The 8705-nt window shown below is 37.7% G+C and overlaps 1 long non-coding RNA gene across 1 annotated transcript; it reads right to left on the reverse strand.

Annotated features, from left to right (window-relative positions):
- Positions 1-6139: 6139 nt before the first annotated feature.
- On the reverse strand, positions 6140-8699 carry LOC144641308 (uncharacterized). Its single transcript, XR_013568535.1, has 2 exons — positions 8034-8699; positions 6140-6579 (listed from the first exon to the last, which is right to left on the reverse strand). It is a non-coding gene; the product is annotated as an uncharacterized LOC144641308 (long non-coding RNA).
- Between the last annotated feature and the right edge of the window lie 6 nt (positions 8700-8705).

Consider the following 8705-nt stretch of genomic DNA (forward strand, 5'->3'; position numbering starts at 1 on the left):
TGCAAAATTGAGACGCCGAAAATAAGCGGAAGAAATCGCATTTGCCTCTTAACACCTTCCACTTTAAAACCGTGTCTTAGATTTTTGACAAGTGCGCTTGTTCTTTTTAACTCGAAAAATGGCAAGCTATTTCCAAAGTTATAGTGAATGAGGGGAAAATCTTTGTCGGTCACTTCCCGTGAACTTTCTGTATAGGCGTTGACTAGTATTTTCTTTGTGTCGCGATTGTCCTGATAAGGATTAGCCGATACTCGATACCAAATATTCGGTACACTGATATTTTGTTAATGTCGAAAAATATCGATACTCGCGAAAAAATATCGCGCGTTCGACACTGCCCACGCGTGGAATTGACCAAACCAGGCGTTCTCGCGCCATGACCAAACAAGTAAAATGGAATGGCGTCTGCCAAGGCTCTTCCAAGACAATGTTTTACAGGGGCGTATCTTCCTTTACGCTAATTTTTCTACGTGATGTGACCTTTTTCTCTTACATTGTAACTTTTTTTCCGCGCCTGAAACATATAAGTTTGTCAAGACAAACCTGGTCACGTTTGAGGCCGCGACAAACTCGACGGACAAAGGACGAGTATGATGCAGATGTCACGAGATAAAGGCACAAATGGAACGGCACCTGCGAGAGTGAGTGAAAAGCCCAAGACTCTGCTTGAGACTCTCAATCACACAAGCCCAGACTTTTACCCATGGATATATGTGGCTCTGGTAACCTTGCCTACATATCCTGTATCAACATGTGCTGCAGAACGTAGTTTTAGCGGTATGAAGAGGATGAACACCCCTCTTCGTCATACCATGTCAGAGGAGAGGCTATCTTCCCTGGCAATTCTCCACTGTCAAAAAGGCTGACATATAAACGATAAAAATTGCTAAATAATCGGCTTTTTTTATTTATGAAACTGTTCCCTGGAAAACTTGGGAAATGGTATTTCCGAAACCCTAAAAAAATTGTCTGGGGGGGGGGGGGGTGCATGTCCCCAGAAATTTGAAATTGCTGAACACCATCGACGAGCCAAAGCACACTGGCATAGGTCCTTTGCAGTTAGGGTCACTTGACCAAATTTTGGGTTAAAAAATGCTCATGGTTTGCTTTGATTTAACAAATAATTTATTTTTTCTAACCATATTTGGGCTGGAGTGTGCTGTCTTGCAGAGGTCGCTCCGGCTTGTTTCAATTTTACCACTAACCTTAACATTAATTTCCTTTTTTTTAATTTATTTATACCCATACACATTCCCACCCTCACAAACACTTCTTTCCTTTTTACCCGCTGATCATCAGTGGAGTGGGAACCCACATTCCTGGGATTCCACATATCAACACCAAAAGAAGCCACAAAGGTTGCTAGTGAAACTACTGACAAATAAACTACATACAAAAACGTTTGACTGTATCTACAGTAGGGATACAACTATTGTTCTAGTCAACGCTTTGATTGGTATTGGTGTTCTTACATGCACTCAGACCTTTTCTGTTCTTTACCTAACTATACTAAATACTAATTTTTAAAGCATTCCTTAGCATGCTTTTATAGCATACATTTATAAATTTATATTCAAATCATCCCCAATGACCCCCCACATACCCCCCTCATGCCCCCTTTTCTCCTCTTTCAACTCTCAATTATTGTGATTATCTCTTAATTATCATTTTTCTATTCTTCCCATTAAATATCTTCATAATTAATTTAGTATAACTCCAAACTCATATCAATTTACAGAAATCATGACAAAGACTACAAACACCTCCAGAATAATCAAACAATGTAAAAGAAATGAAGATTCCAACCTCTGCACGGATACAGCTCCAAAAAGACCAACTTCCAATTCTGCACCTCCGACAACCTCCCTTCCATTAAGAATGTCTAAAAAAGAGAAAAACAAGAAGAAGAAAATTAAATACAAGTTAAAGAAGAAACAACATAAAGCCAACCACAGCAGAAAGAATAGACAGGCTCATAAACCAGACCCCTCTTCTGCATCCAATACCCGACGCTGGAAATGGAGAACGCTGAAATCAACATCTTTCACCCCTAAACAGAAAAAATCCCTCTTCAAAATTCACCATCTGTCAGCAATCATAGAAAGAAACAAATCCGTTATTTACAACCTGCAATCCAACATATCTACAACAAGTTTTAAAGCCAACAATGGAAACCTCACCTTCACTAAAGAAAGCTTCACTCAACAAACACCATCTGATATCTTACTGGACATCAAGCATCTTGAAGATGAAAACAAAACTCTAACAAGTAAAATCACCCAAATCAAAGAACGTGAAAAGTCAATACACCTAAAGCGAATACTACACCTTAAAAGAATAAACCAAAACCATGGCTACTTCCTACGCAGACGCATCAACAACCTAACTACAAATCTGAACAATTTCCTTCACCACCTTGAATCACGAATCAACCTTTGGCAACAAAACACAGCTCTTCTCTTAGAAATTGAAAACAATGTAACACAGAAATCACAACTGCTGGCAGAAAAAGAAAAACTAATCTCTAATGATAAAATACACAACTTCACTGACATCAACCTCTCACCCGACCTTGTTAATCTTTTGAACAAAGGAACAAATTTCATACCAACTTCAGAAAACATCAACATCCCTACCATCAAGAAAACAATATCCTCAGAAGTCAACTCCGCACTCTGCAAAATCATCAACAGAGGAACCTCCCGCCAATCCGCAGCCCAACCTATCAAAAAGAAAACCTCGAGCATTAACCGAAGATACCATCCTTACGCCAAAAATAATCCAATCAAACTTCTTCAAGAAAAACAATCTAAACCTCATTTTAATTTACATATTATTGATTATGTTCAAAACACCACATCGTACTCCAGACAATACCTGCAATCTGCAAACTTTCATAACGTTTTCAATCCACAACACCTCAACATCACACATTCACACACAACCAACATCCACAACCTCAGCACAGACAATGACATAATACTTACAAAGACAGACAAAAACTTGGGGTGGGCACTTGTACCCACAACATGGTTTACAAACGAATACACTAGACAACTCTCAGACTCAACTACATACAAACGTATTGACAATTTTGACCTAACTAAGACTATTACAGACTCCAACAAATTACTACGCAAACTACAAGTACGTTTTGACAAACTACTCACAACTGACAAACAACTACTTTACACTGTCACGCAAGACAAACTACAACTGCCTTACATGAAACTCCTACCAAAAGTACATAAACTGACTGATACTGCTTCACCCTCCAACCTCAACAAACTAACTGGACGACCAATTATAACTGCACACAGCTGGACAACTTCTAATCCCTCACGTTTACTTGGTACTGAACTTGACAAAATTATTTTACGAATGAAAGACATTTTTAAAGAACGAGACATACCTTTTCCATTAATTTATAACTCGACTGACCTTCTGGACTTACTACACAATTTTTATGTTGACGACATTGACAAATTTACTTTAACGACTTTTGACTTTACATTACTCTACACAAACATCTCATATTCAGATACCATCCATGCCATCATCACCAGTTGTAAATTACTGAACTTACCAACTTTCTACAGGGACTTTTTACTTAATTTAAACAATTTTGTTAATGACCGCAACTTTTTCATTTCTGGACAGGACATTTACCAACAGACAAAGGGGGTTGCAATGGGCAGCTACCATAGTCGGCAAATTGCCGACTTGGTTTTGCTGCTCGGTGAACTAACATTTTTTTCAAACCACGACACCACTGGCCTCTTTATTTTTTGTAGATACATCGACGACGGTTTTATGTTGACTGACAACAATCATATTACGAACCACATCACTCACCTATCATCCACATATCCATCACAAATCCCCATCACTTTCACCACCAACTGTCATTCCATTCACTACCTTGACCTCACAATCTCACTCAACTATCACACCATCATGTATCACAAAATTCATCATCGCATCTACCAAAAACCACACCACAAATACATGTACCCCCATTTTTCATCTAATCATCCACAACACATTTTCACTGGCATCATAAAGACAGAGACGATACGCTACAGCAGACTATCTAAAACCATCGACGACTACAACTACATCCACAAACTATTTACCCTACGATTAACGGCACTGGACTACCCTAACAAACTGATTACAGACAACTCCTTTCCATGGTTACCCTACAACGCTCACAAATGACGTAGTACCAACAAAAAACGACAAAACAACAACTTGACAATCTACTACCGCACCAAATACAACAAACATACGAGGACTGACAAAATCGTACGCCACATACTACACAAATATCACAACATGCACATTCCCAAACTCACCAAAGCCTACTGTAACACCACTAAACTCCACACCATGTTGCTTACAAACAAACGCCTACATTCTAAAATTATCAAAAATATTTAAGCTCTAATAGAAAATAACTAATTTCAAAAATTTAATTTTTTGAAAATTTTACTATCCTCTTTATAAGAATATAAATAAGTTATTCTGCATCTCATATTTTTATACATGTAATTTATTTCTAACAAAAAGACCAAAAAGACTAATTGAAGAGATGGTCGTTTGCCGGCAAGATCGGTCCGCTTTTTTCGTAGGCGAATATGGTAACCTTTTAAGTATTATCCTTTTTATTTCCTAGACAAAGGTTCACAAACATCTAACGTAATTAAACATTTTAGGTTCACAAAAATTTGAATGTAAATAGACATAAAGGTTCAAAACAATTTAATGTAAATAGACAAAGATTCACTAAATTTAATGTAAATAGACAAAGGTTCGCGAAAATTTAATATGGTTTCTATTTCAACAGAGTTGCCTCGTTTTCCTGCTAAGGCTTTTGGGCTGTTAGCAGACATTCCTTACTGTATGAACATGGAACTTTATCATGACATTAGGCAAGTTGTGTATCTTATTTTCCTAGGAGGATTTAAATTTTTAAAGTTTATATTGTCTTATCCAGGGTACTCTCCCTTTCTTTGAATTTTGCAATTTATTAAATTTTCTTTGAGATAATCATTTGCATTTTCTTCTTTCTCCCCCTCCCTTGACCTCGGCTCCGTTTGGCCCCTTGCGGATTTAAATCTTCCGAGTTTCATTTTCAAACCTCACCGATACCAACATCAACCGTAAAAACGGAATACAATTCTACTACCCGACCTTTTACAACTTGCCCACAAAAAATTACAGCGTGCCGTCGTATACGCGCCGGCATCGTTTTCCTTGGCTGCGGGGTGAAATTAGAACGAAGAATCATTCTACCGACCACGTGATGTAAAGAACGAATTTTTGATATACAATCATGGAAACGGAATAGAATACTACTACCCCTCCTTTTACAAGTTACTCACATGAAATTAGAGCAAAATATCATTCAACCAACCTTTCGCAACGGACCTTCATGTCCTCGCCACCATGAAATTAGAACGAAGAATCATTCATCCGCATGATGTAAAGAACGAAGAATTGCCCCACATGCTATACAAACTTCATCCACCGTTCTCCAATGCATATCTGGTTTCCTATTTTTGCCTTCAATCGATGTTCCAAAGACCGTACTCCAGATATTTTTCAAGATTTTACCACAAAACAACTCCATGGAACAATGATGAACACGAACTTACCGGCCACTTTGCACCGATTTGCTCCAATAGGAGCCGCTGACCGATGATACCGCGGTAGCGGTCTAATGCACGTCACACAGATCACGCAATGCTTGCGTGATCAACCCCGTAAAAAAATTATTTTTTTTGCGCTTTGCGGGTTACAATGTTTCGCGGGACGTTTCGCGGTAAAAATTTTTTTTAAATCAAGTTTTAAAGTTTTTTTGTCGAAGCTTCAAGGGTTTGGGTATCACTGGCCTACCGGAGATCTTTTGAGCAAGGTATTTTTATTTATTTATTTATTTATTTATTTATTCTCCCCGCTAGGTTTTATCTACTAATATGTTAATGTTAAACACCCTCCGGATGGCTTAAATTTTGCACAGGGTTATTCGTATTTTTTGTTTTGTTTCCTGTTTTTAATAACTTTATTACCTTTTAATACTTTTCTTTTTATTACATTTCCCCCCTATATGTACATTTCACCACTGTACAAAACATTTTTAAGTTTTCTTTTAAGATGTATCCTCGTACATGTACAAAACATTTTTTAAGTTTCTTTTAAGATGTTCCCTCGTACATGTAATATTTTAATTACAGTTTTTTGCTGTTTCGTCTCTCTCCCTTTACTCTACATTTCTGTCCTCCTTGTTAATCTCTATAGTCCTTTCATCTCATTTCTATAAGGACTCGGCACGAGGATGTCGGGCAATGACCAGGTACCGGGTTAGAAACATCCTCGCTCGGTTGTGCTTTGCCCCTGATGACTCACAACCATTAGGAGCCTTGGTGTCGATGCATCCTTCTACTGTTTGGCCGGCCGTCAATTTCCCTCTCCTTCCTTCCTATATACATCTTCTTTCTCGGAATTACACCTTCTTTCTTTGACCAGTCATGTGCACTTTCTTTCATATTATTATCACACCATTCAATCCCACTCCTATAAAAATAATAACATTAATTTACATTACTTTTCAATACACATATATTCTTACCTTTTAAGCCAGAGATTTCAACCTAAACCCTCCTACCCACCTTAGATTCGCCCTCTAATATCTTACCCTGCAAACCATCCCATGGCCCCAAGACAGGATGAATCCCACCCCTCAACACCCCCACCCCCCCCCCCCCCTCAAACCTTGTTCAACCCCATTTTACCCATTTCAACAATTATAATAAAGAAACAGGTTTATTTCTATTTATCCCTTCCATCAACAAGTTTCCTCTTATAACATCTTATCCCACCTTAGTTAAACCATCCCATAGCCCCATAGACGGGATACCCCCCCCCCCCCACTTACAGAGCGAATGGATTTTTTACCTCCAATGACTAGTTTCCATTTACCCCACCTAAAGATTCACCCTCATATGTCTTACCCTGATTACCATCTCCCGAACCATAAGACTAGACAAGACAAAACCCCCAACTCCCCTCCCCTTCCAAACCTTTTAAACCGCATTTAAACCATTTTTTGAATCATTCTAAGAACGAAAAAACATAATATATTTTTTTTTCCCTTACACCGTCAACTCCATTTATCACAAATTCCTTAAAATCTACGCTTAAAAATCTTACCCCGTTTACCATCTCCTCAACCAAGAGACAAGACAAACCCCCAACTCCTCTCCCCCTCCATTTGAACCATGTATAGAACGAAAAAATCATATATATTTTCCCTTCCACCAACAAGGTTCCTATCATCTCACCTTAAGTTTAAACCATCCCACAACCCAGTAGACAGAATGAGACCCTCCTTTAACCCTGATCACCCCTTTTATCCCAATTTACAGAACGAAAAATAGCTGTATCCTCTTATATCATAGCCAAAATCAACCAACAATTCAATTTAATTCTTACACTACCCCGAAACTCTACCTTTAAACCTTTACTGACCCCAGTAATAAAAACCGCAAAGACATTTAAAAACGAAAAATTATAAATAGATGTTTCCTTTCATTTTACTTCCCCCTGCACCGCAGTTTAAACTCACCTTCACCCATTTCTGTAAACTGATATACATATAATCTTATTTTAATAGATACAACTTCTCGTTTACCCAACATGGAAACAGAAGAATCTACATTACAGTACTACAATACCCAGATCCACCCCCTCACCATGCAACAAATATCTAGAGAGCGATTTGAACTCTTCCACCTTCTAAACGGAGATATATTCTACCCGATCAGAACATGGCCCATTAACATACAGAAATTGTTTTGGAAAAAACCTATTGGAGACAGTGATTCATTTCAACTCTCAATATTTTTCATTGGAAATGGATGCCCACCCCACCAGATATCCAAATGGATCCTCACCTCCCAACACTGGGCCGATCACAGAAAAGGCGAAAAAAGAGCAAGACAGCTAGATTTTATTACAAGTAATCTTACCTCCAAAAGAGATACCTGGTTCTATTTTGACCTCCATTATAATGAATGGCTCTACCTAAATGGCAGAAAAAGAGAAAAAACATGGTAATCAACACTTATGAGCATAAATTATATACATGATAAATATACCCACATTAATTTCAGTTTGATTCTTCTCATTTAACTTTCTCCCTCTTCCACCGTGACATAAGCTCACCCATCCTTCCCCCCATCCGTTCCTTTCTTTAACTTTAAATTTTAAGTACTGAACATTTTTACCCCCTTCCTTTGCTATTTCATATGCTCATGGTTTGCTTTGATTTAACAAATAATTTATTTTTATTTCATTTTATTTCTTATTTTTCATTTATTTATTTATATATAAAATTTTTTTTTTTTTTTTTTTTTTTTTTTAATTTTTTTTGTTTCTAACCATATTTGGGCTGGAGTGTGCTGTCTTGCAGAGGTCGCTCCGGCTTGTTTCAATTTTACCACTAACCTCAACATTAATTTCCTTTTTTTTAATTTATTTATACCCATACACATTCCCACCCTCGCAAACACTTCTTTCCTTTTTACCCGCTGATCATCAGTGGAGTGGGAACCCACATTCCTGGGATTCCACATATCAACACCAAAAGAAGCCACAAAGGTTGCTAGTGAAACTACTGACAAATAAACTACATACAAAAA

This window comes from Oculina patagonica, unplaced genomic scaffold (genome assembly GCF_052425735.1).
Source record: "Oculina patagonica isolate OP01 unplaced genomic scaffold, crgOcupat unplaced830, whole genome shotgun sequence".
In the NCBI taxonomy this organism is placed as follows: domain Eukaryota; kingdom Metazoa; phylum Cnidaria; class Anthozoa; order Scleractinia; family Oculinidae; genus Oculina; species Oculina patagonica.